This window comes from Procambarus clarkii, chromosome 26, assembly GCF_040958095.1.
Source record: "Procambarus clarkii isolate CNS0578487 chromosome 26, FALCON_Pclarkii_2.0, whole genome shotgun sequence".
In the NCBI taxonomy this organism is placed as follows: domain Eukaryota; kingdom Metazoa; phylum Arthropoda; class Malacostraca; order Decapoda; family Cambaridae; genus Procambarus; species Procambarus clarkii.
The window spans coordinates 20,764,488-20,782,048 of NC_091175.1; the positions used below are offsets into that span (position 1 = coordinate 20,764,488).

Here is a 17,561-nt window from a genome sequence, read left to right on the forward strand (position 1 = left end):
CAGGAAGGCAAGGAATCAGTAACCATGGGACTCCGGGTAGTATAAATTTCAGTAATAAATTTTGGAAAATTAGTTTGTTTAATTTACGTTACTTATTTGAATCCAAGGGCAACTTTAGTATCGATTAATTGTAGGAGAATGCCCACCATGGCTCGAGGGCACAGCAGGAGCCTGATGCCCACCATGGCTCGAGGGCACACCAGGAGCCTGATGCCCACCATGGCTCGAGGGCACACCAGGAGCCTGATGCTCACCATGGCTCGAGGGCACACCAGGAGCCTGATGCCCACCATGGCTCGAGGGCACACCAGGAGCCTGATGCCCACCATGGCTCGAGGGCACACCAGGAGCCTGATGCCCACCATGGCTCGAGGGCACACCAGGAGCCTGATGCCCACCATGGCTCGAGGGCACACCAGGAGCCTGATGCCCACCATGGCTCGAGGGCACACCAGGAGCCTGATGCCCACCATGGCTCGAGGGCACACCAGGAGCCTGATGCCCACCATGGCTCGAGGGCACACCAGGAGCCTGATGCCCACCATGGCTCGAGGGCACACCAGGAGCCTGATGCCCACCATGGCTCGAGGGCACACCAGGAGCCTGATGCCCACCATGGCTCGAGGGCACACCAGGAGCCTGATGCCCACCATGGCTCGAGGGCACACCAGGAGCCTGATGCCCACCATGGCTCGAGGGCACACCAGGAGCCTGATGCCCACCATGGCTCGAGGGCACAGCAGGAGCCTGATGCCCACCATGGCTCGAGGGCACAGCAGGAGCCTGATGCCCACCATGGCTCGAGGGCACAGCAGGAGCCTGATGCCCACCATGGCTCGAGGGCACAGCAGGAGCCTGATGCCCACCATGGCTCGAGGGCACAGCAGGAGCCTGATGCCCACCATGGCTCGAGGGCACACCAGGAGCCTGATGCCCACCATGGCTCGAGGGCACACCAGGAGCCTGATGCCCACCATGGCTCGAGGGCACACCAGGAGCCTGATGCCCACCATGGCTCGAGGGCACACCAGGAGCCTGATGCCCACCATGGCTCGAGGGCACACCAGGAGCCTGATGCCCACCATGGCTCGAGGGCACACCAGGAGCCCTCCAAGCGCTGGGCACAATCGTCTCTCCCGAAGATCCAACCGGAAAACGGGAATAATCTCTCAACCTTCCTGTGACCCCAGGGAGCAGGGGCGCCAGACGCCGTATTGTACTGGACCTGACGACTGTATAGTCACCCCCTAGTGTCAAGACCACGTCACGGGTTCCGACAGTCCCCAGACAGAACTGGACCAGGATTCTTCAAATATTTAGGTGTTCGCTTACGAAACCTGTACATCTTTCCTCAATCATGGCAGCTTAGTTAGCCTTCGTTAAACATTTTGTGAGCTCAAAAGTACTACGAGGTTGTCTGTAAGAATGCAAACTACCCATCCTGCGAGGGAACATACCGCCATACCTGATACCTGCTTGATGGGGTTCTGGGAGTTCTTCTCCTCCCCAAGCCCGGTCCGAGGCCAGGCTTGACTTGTGAGAGTTTGGTCCACCAGGCTGTTGCTTGGAGCGGCTCGCAGGCCCACATATCCACCACAGCCCAGTTGGTCCGACAGTTCTTGAAGAAAACTATCTAGTTTTCTCTTGAAGATGTCCACGTTGTTCCGGCAATATTTCTTATACTCGCTGGGAGGGTGTTGAACAACCGCGGACCTCTGATGTTTATACAGTGCTCTCTGATGGTGCCTATGATGGTGCTCTTCACTGGTTCTATTCTGCATTTTCTTCCATAGTGACAGTAGTGGACAGCGTCACTTGTGTATCCCGTGAGTGAACATACTGACATAGCAGCATGTACATCACCTACTGCCCCCCCCCCCCACTGGGTTGTTCAACCTGGCACTTAACTGTTTCAGTGTGGTTGTAACACACAGATTGTGGGCGTCACGCGCCACGGGGTCTTTTGTGTGTGTGTGTGTGTGTGTGTGTGTGTGTGTGTGTGTGTGTGTGTGTACGGTGTCAACATCAGGTGGTGTGGAGACCACCAGGCGGGGGATGCTGTACGGTAGAGGCACGTGGTCTTCCTGCGTGTCTCCCACCAGTGGTGTCAATCACCACTCGTCCTCGGAGACTGCACTGTTCTGCTGTGTGGGTCGTAGTGTGCGCAGGAGCCTGGGTCAACCCGTGGACACACACCTCCAGAAGTACATTTTCAGGGAAATAGCGCACACTTGGACAGGTTGTTCATCACTAGTGGAACACGAACAATGGAACACACATGCCAGCAAAGTACCCGAATGAACCAGAAACATTAGAAGACCAAAAGTCAGTGTCAGAGCAGTGAAAATATGGAATGGACTAAGAAGTGACGCAACGGAAGCCCAGTATACAGAGTTTCAGATGTAGTATGGTAGTTGCCTTGAAATTATCTTGAAGTGTTTCCGGGGCTTAGCGTCCCCGCGGCCCGGTCATCGACCAGGCCTCCTGGTTGCTGGACTGGTCAACCAGGCTGTTGGACGCGGCTGCTCGCAGTCTGACGTATCAATCACAGCCTGGTTGATCAGGTATCCTTTGGAGGATAGCCAAGTGGGCTCAGGAACCTTTACACGATTTAAAGATAGAAGGGACCAAAGAGCTTAACCCAGGCAAGTTAGGTGAGCACACATGTAAAGGGCAGGAATGAGTGAAAGTGTACCTCTCTGGTAAGAAACAGAGAGTAACAGTGACGTCGGAGATGTGACCAGTTACAAATGACGGTCCTCAGGAATGTTATTAAGACCCATTCTGGCCCCTGATGTGAACCAACGTCTTGAGACGGGAAAGAGTCATCTGTACACATGTTTGTGGATGATGCATAAGTCGGCAGCCTTCAGGTACCTACCTGTAAGATCTTTTCCCTTAGCTCTCCAAGGCTAAGGTCAAAGCAAAGTTTGTCGGGAATAATATTCATTTTCTATACTGTGGAGACACGAGGAGTCAGAAAAAGCACTAGCCAGAAAGAACAATATGTTACAGAACATAATACTTGCAAGGTGCACAGTGACTGTATCACATCCGATACAATATTACTGTAAGTTTATATTAGGCAACAATAACTAAGATCTTATCGTAACACAATATAGATTTAAACCTATTTTTAATGACTCCGAATAAAGTATATATATTTTTAAATGACAGTAATAACCTTGTGTTTATTACTGTCATTTTCAAGGTCTTAGGAAACCCCCAAGACACTTCCTTGTAGAAGTGTCTTGGGGTTTCCACATGTACTTGGGGAATTTGATGCATTTAGACATTGTTTTTGTAAAGTAAAAGTGTCAGGTGGAAGGTTGAGAGGCAGTTAGATCCATATAATCTGATCAACTAGGTATCAACCAGGTATATAACAGCCGCTGCAGTGGACCCATAGTTCAGAGGATCCGGCGGGGGTTTAGATCCGAACCTTTGATGGTGCAGAGTATTCTCTCTCGTCTTCACACCCAACCCACACATCTGAAAATGAAGATCATCCAACCCACACATCTGAAAATGAAGATCACCCAACCCACACATCTGAAAATGAAGATCACCCAACCCACACATCTGAAAATGAAGATCACCCAACCCACACATCTGAAAATGAAGATCATCCAACCCACACATCTGAAAATGAAGATCACCCAACCCACACATCTGAAAATGAAGATCATCCAACCCACACATCTGAAAATGAAGATCACCCAACCCACACATCTGAAAATGAAGATCACCCAACCCACACATCTGAAAATGAAGATCATCCAACCCACACATCTGAAAATGAAGATCATCCAACCCACACATCTGAAAATGAAGATCACCCAACCCACACATCTGAAAATGAAGATCACCCAACCCACACATCTGAAAATGAAGACACGACGATGGTCCGTCCTAGACCATTATGAAGTTGTGTTATAACTTGATAATGGTTGAGAACGGACCAAAACGTTGTGGTGTGTTCACTCTCAAATGTGTGGGTGGATGCCAACTCTTCAGCCGCTTGTCTCGTCTGGATTAATTACGTGTAAACAAAATGTGAAATGTATAGTTTAATGGAGCGAGGAAAGTTAGGCAGGTTGTGCAGTGGTCAGTCTGCTGTTGAATGATATTATTCTTAGAACTTTCTTGTGGGCTGTCTGGATATTTTTGTCCACGAGGATATGGGCGGAGAACCGTAGTTCTACTTCAGCCTTCGAGATGGGGACTTTTAGTATCACTGTTACCTTATTAACTCTCGTGTTCTTGAGGATATCCTCATAATGCACCTAGAGTCTGCCAGTGAAGACTACCTATCACATGCCTCTGTATCACTAACCATCCTGTGTGTTGGGGATTTTTAGCAGCACGTAACTAGGTTTGTGACACTGTACTGCCCATCATATAGTCTAGGGCAGCTGCACAAATGCAGATGTACTTAAATGTGTCAATAAAAAAGAAATATTTCCACCGTCACCAATGTTTCCAAAAATAGTATTTATGCACACACTTTTCGGTACATGTGTTCTCTTATCTTGACTATAGTCCCTTGTTCTCTTTCTTATAAATCTAACTAATTCCTTGTAGTAAACTTTACTAATTCCTTCTACAATTTTACACTTGTGATCATGTCACATTTTGTCTTCTGTGCAATAGTTGTTGTATATATAACGCTGTCATTCTCTCCTCTTGGTTCTTGTGTTATACGTGTTTGGCAGACTATTAGTAGCATGTCTTTTGCACCTTTTCATGCTTAGTGATGTGCCTTTTGAAATAGAGGCTCCGAACACCTGCTCCATATTCTAGTTTAGAGCTCATGTATGTGCTTAATTGTTATTGTTAACATTTCTCCAACTGTGAATTAAAATACAGTTGTGAGATGGGAGTGGTTCTTACTCTACTGTTCTTACTCTGCTGTTCTTACTCTGCTGTTCTTACTCTGCTGTTCTTACTCTGCTGTTCTTACTCTGCTGTTCTTACTCTGCCTTCTACATGCTCCTCTGATACCAGTTTACTCTTCATGCCACTCATAAATATCTTTCTTTGTCTGAGTTCTTTATCGCAGTGGTCTACGTCCTCTGCTCACACCCGAGGATTCTATGCTCGACCTTCGGGCGGGGTAGAGACGGTTACGAACGTCTACATTGACGTGGTGCATCCTGGTGGAGGCCAGTGGCGTGAATATGGCCACGGTGGACTTGTTCTGCCTTCCATTACCCTATGGTGCACTTACCCACATATTATTGTATTTGTCATATGTTACACCATACACGTGTTTACCCAGGACGCTTTAAAGAGCACCGCAGTCATCTGTCTTTTATTTATATAAATGATCTTCCTGGAAGTAAACAGAGCTATACGAATGAGCTACTGTGAAGCTCATTCGTATAGCTCTGTTTACTTCCCAGGAAGATCATTTATATAAATAATGCAACCCGTTCTCGCACTTTCATTAAGTCAATACTGACTTATTAAATAAGTACATATGTGACATACTAATTTATTGTGCCTATTATAGGTATAGGTTAAGTAATAATTGTAATTACGAAGCAATAAGATGCTTATCTTAACATACTAAGAAGGTTAGGTAAAGTCGGTGTTTTCTATGAAGCTTTTCAAGGTAAACTAAAATATTCACAATAAATTAGTATGTCACATATGCACGTATTTAATAAGTCAATATTGACTATAAGAAAGTGCGAGAACGGGTTGAATAATGGACATTACTGACGCTGAACCTTGCGGTACTCCACTCGTCAAACTCCTCCCAACTCGGTCATTGCCTCTGAACACGGTTTTATTTTGTTTGTGTCAATCATACTAGTCGTCTACCTGTCGCCCCTCCTGTGTGTTACAACTTAGACAAACGTCTCTTGTGTGCACCGTTATCAAATGCATTGTTTAGAAGTATTGCCGTAACAAATGTGGACTTGTTCAAGAAATAATAAGACAAGTTCCAGGAGGAAATGCCGGAAGACCGGGTTGTAATGGATATGTGGACCAAGCCGGGCTTGGTCGAGTAAAACAACTCTCAGAACACACTCCAGGTATACCCCAGGTATACCCCTCAGGTATACCCCCAGGTACACCTCCAGGTATACCCCAGGTACACCTCCAGGTATACCACAGGTACACCTCCAGGTATACCCCAGGTACACCTCCAGGTATACCACAGGTACACCTCCAGGTATACCCCAGGTACACCTCCAGGTATACCACAGGTACACCTCCAGGTATACCCCAGGTACACCTCCAGGTATACCCCAGGTACACCTCCAGGTATACCCCAGGTACACCTCCAGGTATACCACAGGTACACCTCCAGGTATACCCCAGGTACACCTCCAGGTATACCCCAGGTACACCTCCAGGTATACCCCAGGTACACCTCCAAATATACCCCAGGTACACCTCCAGGTATACCCCAGGTATATCCCCAGGTACACCCCAGGTATAATCCAGATCCAGGTATGAGCAATCTGCCCACCCGGCTCTTCCCGGAAGGACCCAGGTGGCCCTACCATAAACAAGTGAATGTGTGGCATGACCTTCCCATGTGTGTGTGTGTACTCTCCTAGTACACGCATGGCGAGTACTTCAAATACAGGCATTTGAATACGAGATACAGTAGTGGGTCGGTGTACATATTTAGTTGTGCTTGCGATGGTGGAGCTTCAGCTCTTTGGTCCCGCCTCCCAATTACCGAGCTACCGTTGACCAAACCACACATTAGAAATTGAATAGACGACGACGTTTCGGTCCGTCCTGGACCATCATCAAGTCGATTGTCTTGATAATCCAAGACGGACCGAAACGTCGTCGTCGCTTCAATCTCTAGCGGGTTGTTTGGTCAACATTTTTCAGCCACGTTATTGTGACTTCATGTGCACCGATCTACTTTAGGTGTACAGGTTCCTGAGCCTATTGGGCTCTATCATATCTACACTTGGAACTGTGTATGGAGTCAGCCTCCACCACATTACTTCCTAATGCATCCCATTTATTTATTTAGTAAATGGAATTTATATGCGTGTGTGCGTGTGTGTGTGTGTGTGTGTGTGTGTGTGTGTGTGTGTGTGTGTGTGTGTGTGTGTGTGTGTGTGTGTGTGTGTGTGGACCACGGAGGGTGGGAAGTGAAGCAACCAATGTGACGGCGGTAATGACCCCTGCCCCCCCCCCCACACTGACGCACGCATCACCTGCGTCAAGGAATGCGTACGATCACCTGCTGGTTAAGTTGCCGTTGCTTGGCGGACTCTTCCCTGGCCAAGATATGACTTATCAAATGTGAGTTGGCAATTATGATGTGTCGGCCCCGGTGATGTTCTTGCTGTGTCTTGGTGACCCTTGTGTGTGTCTTGGTGACCCTTGTGTGTGTCTTGGTGACCCTTGTGTGTGTCTTGGTGACCCTTGTGTGTGTATTGGTGACCTTTGAGTGTGTCTTGGTGACCCTTGTGTGTGTCTTGGTGACCTTTGAGTGTGTCTTGGTGACCCTTGTGTGTGTCTTGGTGACCCTTCAGTGTGTCTTGGTGACCCTTGTGTGTGTCTTGGTGACCCTTGTGTGTGTCTTGGTGATCCTTGTGTGTGTCTTGGTGATCCTTGTGTGTGTCTTGGTGATCCTTGTGTGTGTCTTGGTGATCCTTGTGTGTGTCTTGGTGATCCTTGTGTGTGTCTTGGTAACCCTTGAGTGTGTCTTGGTAACCCTTGTGTGTGTCTTGGTGACCCTTGTGTGTGTCTTGGTGACCCTTGTGTGTGTCTTGGTGATCCTTGTGAGTGTCTTGGTGATCCTTGTGTGTGTCTTGGTGATCCTTGTGTGTGTCTTGGTGACCCTTGCGTGTGTCTTGGTGACCCTTGCGTGTGTCTTGGTGACCCTTGCGTGTGTCTTGGTGACCCTTGCGTGTGTCTTGGTGACCCTTGCGTGTGTCTTGGTGACCCTTGTGTGTCATGGTGACCCTTGCGTGTCATGGTGACCCTTGTGTGTGTCATGGTGACCCTTGCGTGTGTCTTGGTGACCCTTGTGTGTCATGGTGACCCTTGCGTGTATCTTGGTGACCCTTGTGTGTCATGGTGACCCTTGCGTGTGTCTTGGTGACCCTTGTGTGTTATGGTGACCCTTGCGTGTGTCTTGATGACCCTTGAGTGTGTCTTGGTGACCCTTGCGTGTGTCTTAGTGACCCTTGTGTGTCATGGTGACCCTTGTGTGTGTCTTGGTGACCCTTGAGTGTGTCTTGATGACCCTTGAGTGTGTCTTGGTGACCCTTGCCGTGTGTCTTGGTGACCCTTGTGTGTGTCTTGGTGACCCTTGCGTGTGTCTTGGTGACCCTTGTGTGTCATGGTGACCCTTGCGTGTGTCTTGGTGACCCTTGCGTGTGTCTTGGTGACCCTTGAGTGTGTCTTGATGACCCTTGAGTGTGTCTTGGTGACCCTTGTGTGTCATGGTGACCCTTGCGTGTGTCTTGGTGACCCTTGCGTGTGTCTTGGTGACCCTTGCGTGTGTCTTGGTGACCCTTGAGTGTGTCTTGATGACCCTTGTGTGTGTCTTGGTGACCCTTGTGTGTGTCATGGTGACCCTTGTGTGTGTGTCATGGTGACCCTTGTGTGTGTCTTGGTGACCCTTGTGTGTGTCTTGGTGACCCTTGTGTGTGTCTTGGTGACCCTTGTGTGTGTCTTGGTGACCTTTGCGTGTGTCTTGGTGACCTTTGCGTGTGTCTTGGTGACCTTTGCGTGTGTCTTGGTGACCTTTGCGTGTGTCTTGGTGACCTTTGCGTGTGTCTTGGTGACCTTTGCGTGTGTCTTGGTGACCTTTGCGTGTGTCTTGGTGACCTTTGCGTGTGTCTTGGTGACCTTTGCGTGTGTCTTGGTGACCTTTGCGTGTGTCTTGGTGACCTTTGCGTGTGTCTTGGTGACCTTAGCGTGTCTTGGTGACCTTTGCGTGTGTCTTGGTGACCTTTGCGTGTGTCTTGGTGACCTTTGCGTGTGTCTTGGTGACCTTTGCGTGTGTCTTGGTGACCTTTGCGTGTGTCTTGGTGACCTTAGCGTGTGTCTTGGTGACCTTTGCGTGTGTCTTGGTGACCTTTGCGTGTGTCTTGGTGACCTTTGCGTGTGTCTTGGTGACCTTTGCGTGTGTCTTGGTGACCTTTGCGTGTGTCTTGGTGACCTTTGCGTGTGTCTTGGTGACCTTTGCGTGTGTCTTTGTGACCTTTGCGTGTGTCTTTGTGACCTTTCCGTGTGTCTTTGTGACCTTTCCGTGTGTCTTTGTGACCTTTGCGTGTGTCTTGGTGACCTTTGCGTGTGTCTTGGTGACCTTTGCGTGTCTTGGTGACCTTTGCGTGTGTCTTGGTGACCTTTGCGTGTGTCTTGGTGACCTTTGCGTGTGTCTTGGTGACCTTTGCGTGTGTCATGGTGACCTTTGAGTGTGTATTGAGTGTTTGTGCCTGCAGCTTCGAGCTGTTAGCTCATTGGCCCCGCCTTTCGAATCATCGGTTGTTTAATGTACTGACTTCCGAACTTTTTTTTGTGAGACTAGCCCCGAGCGTCTGGCTTACTACTTTGGACACACACACACACAGTCATCTTTTTTTAGAGATACAAATTTACTGGAGGTGGTACCCGGCTGCACCCAGGTCTCCTTCCTTCTCTCTTCCATTCTCTCCCAGTCACCCCATCATATCATACCTCTTCCCCTATCCACCCCCTCTCCTCTCCACCTTTCTCCCCTAATATCCCCCATCTCCACCTTTCATTCTCACCTACACCCTCCCCCCTCCATACGCCTTCCCCCTCTCCCAATCTCACCACTCTCAGCACCTCCAACATTTCCCGTCTCTCACATCTCTTCTCTCTTCCCCTCTCCACCTTTCTCCTTCTCTGCTTCCCTCTCTTAAAACATCTCTCCCCTTTCTCCTTCTCTGTCCTCAAACATCACCCCTCACAACCCAGCTCCTCTCTCCCATCTCCCCCCTCTCTTTACCTCAAAAAATTATATAATGACTTTTTTATATTAACACATTTAGGTATATGTGCATTTGTGCAGCTGCCCTAGACTATATGAAGGGGGGGGGGGGGATACAGTGTGTGTCAAAACACTAGCTACGTAATGTTAAAAATCCCCATCACACAGGATGGTTAGTCATACAGGGCCATGTGATCAGTAGTCTGTACTGGCAGACTCTGGGTGCATTATGAGGATATCCTCAAGAACACGAGAGTTAATAAAGTAATTGCAAATTTTCAGGTACCTCATGCCAACTGGTCTGAATGGTCTAATAACTGGGCATTCGGTGATGTAGTGCGGGAGATCATGCCGCAGTTCCTGCTCACAGAGTTTGCACCTGGAGTGCTCAGGATTGGGAGATCCGTCACCTGTAGCCACCTGCCACAGGTAACGGTAACCCAACCTGGCAACCACTGTGTCGCACAGTCTGGTGGACGTTTTGTGCTGCCCATAGATATAGGTTTCGAATCTGAACAAATCATAGCTTTTTATACTGGTGTTTTCAGGTCGTTGGGAGTCAATAATTTCTCTCCTTTCAGACCTGAGTGTTTGGACCAATATAGTTTTGACAGCAGAGATGGGGATACCTAGATCTAATTCAACTTCATCTTTGTTACACTGTGGCTGCAATGTCTGTCATTTTTATTATAAAAAAATGAAATTGCTAAATAAGTCTAAGAACAACACAACCGATATTTCAGATTCTAAGAAAGACAGGTTCTAAACCTGAAGAATACATCACATTGGAGCGGAGGATATGACAGGAAGTGCAGAAGGTATCCAGTGGAGAGCAGAGAGGTGATAAACACATTTAGACACACACAGAAATCACAATAGCGTGATGCATCAATGAACAAATCCACAAGGGGAATTAAGGCAGCGTCTGGGATGATCTCGGACGTAGGTTCGAATCCTCGTCACGGCCCTTGTGGATTTGTTCACATTTAGAGACATCAGGGGCCTGACATATGAGTGAACAACGCATCAGATTCGTAGTCCTGAGGTTCCGGGTTCGATCCCCGGTGGAGGCGGAAACAAATGGGCAGCGTTTCTTTCACCCTAATGAGCCTGTTCACCTAGCAGTGAACCTAGGAGTTAGACAGCTGCTACGGGCTGCTTCCTGGGGGTGTGTAACAAAAAGGAGGCCTGGTCGAGGACCGGGCCGCGAGGACGCTAAGCCCCGAAATCATCTATGATAACACCGGTGATCATCACAGGGCCGTAAATCTACAACCTCTTATCAAGAAATGTAAGAAATATTGCTGGAAGAATCATTGAAGCCTTTCAAGGGGGGACCTTAACATGTTCCTTTAGGAGTTACCGGATCTACCAGGTTGTGATGGTTGTGTGGAACTGTGGATTGTAAAGACAAATATCCTCACGGACTTACAGAAGCAGAAAACTGGAAATAGAGCAGAGGTAAACCCTAGGTAAAGATAAATATGCAAGAAGGATGATCCAACTTGTCCTCTTACAAATAACATCGTTTCTCGCTCGTATGCGCTACGGCCAAAAATTGCCGTAATCCAAAAAAGGATCACCCTATGCCCCTGTTACGTAGCAGTAAAATAGGTACCTGGGTGTTAGTCAGCTGGCACGGGCTGCTTCCTGGGGGTGGAGGCTTGGTCGAGGACCGGGCCGCGGGGACACTAAAAGCCCCGAAATCATTTCAAGATAACCTCAAGAAATTAATTTTCCAAATGGAATGACTCCAAACAGCAAGTTCTGGGTGCTCTGGTAGGTTAGGAGGTCAGTCAGTTCTCCTAAAACTGTTAATTTAAAGTGTCTTCTCCTAACCTAACAGCCTAAGCCAGAGGACCCAAAACAGAAAACGGGACAGTACGTCACTTTCGCCAGCCACTTCCATTTTCTCATACGAGCTGATGATTGATAAAGCCACACAAAAGGTAGCACGGGCATCAATAGCCCATAACCCATACGAGCGAGGTGTGACGTTATTTGTAAGATGCCGGGTTGGTGTGACGTACAGCACCTCTCCTGTGACAGGTAAGTCCACTATGGGCTCACCATAGCCCGTGCTACTTGCCCCGCTCCTCTGCCAGGTAAGTTACGGGCTCACTATAACCCGTGCTACTGGGAACTTTACCGAGTAGCTGAATCTCTAACAACAACAACAACAACAACAACAAGGTGCGAGGCCTTGGAGCCTGCCAGAGGTGAGCACTTTCACCGTGAGCCACACTCCTGCAGGGTCACAAGGGTCACGGTGGCTCACCCCCGCTACCACAATACTCCTCTCATCTTAAATATCTCATTATCGGGGATGTAACTTTTGAAGGTAGAGCGGGATGACTTCTCGCAGGCGTGCCGGGAGGGGAGAGCCCTTGGTGGTGGTGGTGGTGGTGGTGGTGGTGGTGGTGGTGGTGGTGGTGGTGGTGGTGGTGGTGGTGGTGGTGGTGCTGGTGGTGGTGGTGGTGGTGCTGGTGGTGGTGGTGGTGCTGGGAGTGAGAGGGACATTTTTTTACTTCCATTGAAATGATACCTGTGACATAGTCGGCTCTGGAGTGGGGACCATAGTTGAGTGTTGTAAGAATATATTAAGTGACATAAAGCTAAAGGAACAATGTGAAATTCACGTGGATGCTGTTGGAATAGTGCTCGATGATTTATGTATAATAGAAATAATGAGATAAGGACTGTTCCTGAACAAATGGATGCGTCACAATGGAAAAAATGTATATTCTGAAAAAGTAGAAGAATTCTGCATTAAGATTATAAACTGTTGTTGATTTGTCTGAATGTGTGTTTGTAGCCTCTTTATTATTAGTTATGTCTGCAGTTGTTCTTTGTTGTAATAGCTTATGAATGTATTTGTGTGTGTGTGTTTAGTACAATATTGCCTGTGTACAGGAGGATGTACCTGGATTGTACCTGGATGGGGTTCTAGGAGTTCTACTCCCCAAGTCCGACCCAAGGCCAGGCTTGACTTGTGAGAGTTTGGTCCACCAGGCTGTTGCTTGGAGCGGCCCTCAGGCCCACATACCCACCACAGCCCGGTTGGTCCGGCACTCCTTGGAGAAAACTATCTAGTTTCCTCTTGAAGATGTCCACGGTTGTTCCGGCAATATTTCTTATGCTCGCTGGGAGGGTGTTGAACAACCGCGGACCTCTGATGTTTATACAGTGTTCTCTGATTGTGCCTATGGCACCTCTGCTCTTCACTGGTTCTCTTCTGCATTTTCTTCCACGTCGTTCACTCCAGTACGATGTTATTTTACCGTGTAAAACCTGGCCCTCTAGTATTTTCCACATGTATATTATTTGATCTCTCTCTCATCTCCTTTCTAGGAGACGAGAGAGTGTGTGTGTGTATGTGTACGTGTTTATCACCCAGCATGACGGGTAACATGTACACTGTGTTGTGTGTAAATATATGTGTACAACGTGCGTCCAACACATTGTACTGATCAGGGTGAGAGCAACCTCACCTGCCTCATCCCTTAGGGTGTGGTTATACCTCTATAATCGTGTGTCGATTTAAATTTCTCCTCTGTCCTTCCCCTTCCCTCTCTCTCCTCTCCTTCCCTTTTCCTCTCTCCTCTTCTTCCCCTTCCCTCTCTCCTCTCCTTCCCCTTTCCTCTCTCCTCTTCTTCCCCTTCCCTCTCTCTCCTCTCCTTCCCCTTCCCTCAGCTGACCTCTCCTTCCCCTTCCCTCTCTCCTCTCCTTCACCCTCTCCTGCCTACTTTCTTTTATGTATGCTATAGACAAATACAAAATAAAGAAAAGAGAAAATAACAGCGTTGCTATACTTTTAAAATACACAAATAAAATATATGTTCATACACAATATGTAAATGCATGCAGGTACGTCTGTATTTATACACATTTATCGACATACTTGAAAATGTATACATGACAAAAAGGATATAATAATACAAAAACGTTTAGAATATATTAAAAAATGCGCATACTCTCTGTACGCCAAAAAGGTGTATGCTAAAACTTTATAGACCTAATACAACTAAACGCGAATACAAAACATTATAAAACTAAAGACGTTTAATGTGAAAATTGTATAATACAAGAGGTGTAGGCGTCACAAGGTATTAAAACAATAGCTTATCATACGATAAAAGTATATGCGTGTGTATTATAACTGAGAGAGTCACGCAGGCAAGGGCGCCATCAACCCGTGTGACAGACTGACTGAGGCGGGTCCCAAGCAAGGACGGCCACATTGCTGGCATTCTTCATATTTGTGTATGTTCCCCCGTCACTCTCACTGTCTACTGTACCCTGTGGGACAGTAAATGAGACATTCCCTGTCCCTCTGTCTCCTGTACATGCATTCCTTCACCGTTCTTAGTCACACGCGCCAACAAAGAACGTTGACGTCATCATTTATCTACACGAAGGCACACGTTAAAAGTGAATGACAATCAATAGTTGAATCACAGTCAACTTTAGCATAAAACTGACGTTCTTTTTTTAAGTTTTGCACCGATCGACAACTTTATTGTGTAGCAGCACTCGTCCTATGAGTGGACACACCGCCAGGTGATAGTATTGGACAGCGTCACTCATCCTGTGAGTGAACACCTCGCCATAGTGACGGTATTAGATAGCAGCACTCGTCCTGCGAGTGAACATACCGCCATAGTAACAGTATTGAACAGCGTCACCCATCCTGAGAGTGAACATACTGTCATTGTGACAGTATTAGGCACCGTCACTCAGGAAGTAGAAGAACTCCCAGAACCCTCTCCAGGTATGCTGTGAGTGAACATACCGTCGTAAGGACAGTATTGAGCAGCGTCACTCATCCCAGGAGATGGTAGAAGTATCCTAAATGTCGCTCGTATAGTTACAAATTTGTCCACACAAAATTGTGTAAAGTCACTGAACAAGAAGGAATGCTATAACAGAGATTGCCCATCATTTCATATCAAAGGAAACAAGATAATAAAATATTAATATAATATATATTAATAATATTAATATAACAAAAGCCAACATCTAATAAAAGCTGTTGGCTTTTGAATCCCGCCTTTCTAGCCGCCGGTTGTTTAAATCAATGACTCCCGACCTTCTCTATCTTACCTATCTTGAGGTTACCTTGAGATGATTTCGGGGCTTTTTAGTGTCCCCGCGGCCCGGTCCTCGACCAGGCCTCCACCCCCAGGAAGCAGCCCGTGACAGCTGACTAACACCCAGGTACCTATTTTACTGCTAGGTAACAGGGGCATAGGGTGAAAGAAACTTTGCCCAATGTTTCTCGCCGGCGCCTGGGATCGAACCCAGGACCACAGGATCACAAGTACAGCGTGCTGTCCGCTCGGCCGACCGGCTCCCTAATTTACCTAGTTTTAAAGCTATGAATAGTGTTTGCTTCCACAATGTGCTCCTTTAGTTTATTCCATTTCCCCACTACTCTCACGCTAAAAGAAAACTTCCTAAATTCTGTGACTCATCTGAGTTTCCAGCTTCCACCCATTGTCCCCTTGTTATGTTGGTATTCTGTGCGAACATTTCGTCTATTTCCACTCTATCAATCCTTCTAAATATTTTGTATGCTAGTATCATATCTCCCCGCTCCCTCCAGTTTTTCTAACGTGGTCAGGTTCATTTCCTTCAGTCGCTCTTCATACCCCATCTCTTACAACTCCGGGATTAAGAGCCACAAGATAAGTAAGTAGATTCGTTGCAAATTTTGTAACCTTTTCCAGTTTCCTAATGTGTTTCTTAAGGAGGGGACTCCATGATGGGGCTGAATACTCTAAGACTGGTCTCACGTACGTTATCTTCTTGAGGTTATCTTCAGATGATTTCGGGGTTTAGGATCCCCGCGGCCCGGTCCTGGACCATGCCTCCTCTTTGTTACACACCCCCAGGAAGCAGCCCGTAGCAGCTGTCTAACTCCCAGGTACCTATTTACTGCTAGGTAACAGGGGCATCAGGGTGAAAGAAACATTTTGCCCATTTGTCTCCACCTCCACCGGGGATCGAACGCGGAACCTCAGGACTATGAATCCGAAGTGCTGTCCACCAAGCTGTCTTGTTACTTTATCATAGAATTCCCGAAAGTTTGTCAGGCATGATTTCCCCTTCTCTGAACCCATGTTCGTGTTTGTTTAATTATCAAATTTTCTCTAAGTGTGTGACCAGTCTTAACCCGATTATTCTTTCAAGTACTTTCCAGGGGATGCTTGTCAGTGATACTGGTCTGTAGTTAAGTGCCTCTTGCCTACCTCCTTTCTTGAAAATGGATACCACATTTGTCTTCTTCCAGCAACTGGAAAACTCTCCCTTCGTAAATGACTCATTATAGATCCTTGCCAGAGGTACGCTGAGGGCCTGCACTGCCTCTTTTAGTATCCACGGTGATACATTGTCTGGCCCAACAGCTTTAGTTTCATCCAGTGTGATTAACCGTTTCATTACCTCCTCTGCTGTCACTTCTATATTCGTTAGTCTCTCATCTTGAGTCATCTCTTCTAACAATGGGAGCCACTCAGGCTCGGTTGTGAACACTCCATGGAAACTGGCACTCAGTACCTCACAGATTTCATTATCGCTTTCTGTATATGCCCCTTCTGTTTTCCTTAGTCTTGTCACTTGGTCGTTCACCGACATCTTCTTTCTTATTTGGCTATGTAGTAATTTAGGTCGCTTTTTTCGCTTTGATCCCAATATCGTTCTCATTGATATAAGGAGAGTATCCTTTCCGATACTCTCCTTATATCAATATTTTCATTCCTAGCTCTGTTGCATCTGATCCTGTTGTTCTCTATCCTTTATCCTCTATACTTCCTCCACTCCCTCCTGCTTCTCATTTTTGCTTCCTGACACTGTCTATTAAACCATGGGTTATTATGTTCCCTCCTACTTTTTTCTGTACTATTGGTATAAAACTCTCTTCGGCCTCCTTGCATTTCCACTTGCCTAGGTTAATTATATCTTGTATTGTTTCTCCTCTTAGTTCTTCTTCCCACTGCACTTCTCCCAGATATTCTCTCGTTCTGAAATCCCCTGTACTATAGTCTACTCTCCTTTCCCAGACCTCTTGCCCCGTGGTCACAATTTTAAGCTCGATCGTGTAGTCAAAGACTAGGACACAATGGTCACTGGCTCCTAGTGGTATTTCATGTTCTATATTCGTAATGTCTTCCTCATTCTAGGTGAAAATCAGGTCGCATAGGCTCGGTGTATCCCCCCTCCTCTTTCCCTTAAGTCTTCCTTCACATGATGTGTTAGGAAATTCCTGTCAATAACTTCCACTAATTTTGCTCCCCACGTTTCGTCCCCACAATGGGGGATTTTCTTGATTCCCAGTCGTTCTCTCCGTGATTGAGGTCCCTCATGACCAACACTTTTGTTCTCATTCTGTGATCTGTTGTTACTGCTCTCTGCAGTACATCTAGACATGTCTTGTTGTCATCATTGTATTCCTGTCTGGGCCTTTTACTGTTCGGTGGGGGAGTGTTGATTATCAAGATCACAATCCTCTTCCCTTCACCTGTCACAATCCCAAGCTTGGGTTTCCATTAATCCCCCGGTTCCTAAGTTCCTCAAATTTCCATTTCCGCTTTACGAGGAGCGCCACTCCCCC

At 47.2% G+C, this 17,561-nt stretch overlaps 1 protein-coding gene across 3 annotated transcripts in view; it reads left to right on the forward strand.

Annotated features, from left to right (window-relative positions):
- Cad99C (cadherin 99C) overlaps positions 1 to 17,561 on the forward strand; it is a 226,593-nt gene that overhangs the window by 90,013 nt on the left and 119,019 nt on the right. The window lies entirely within an intron of this gene.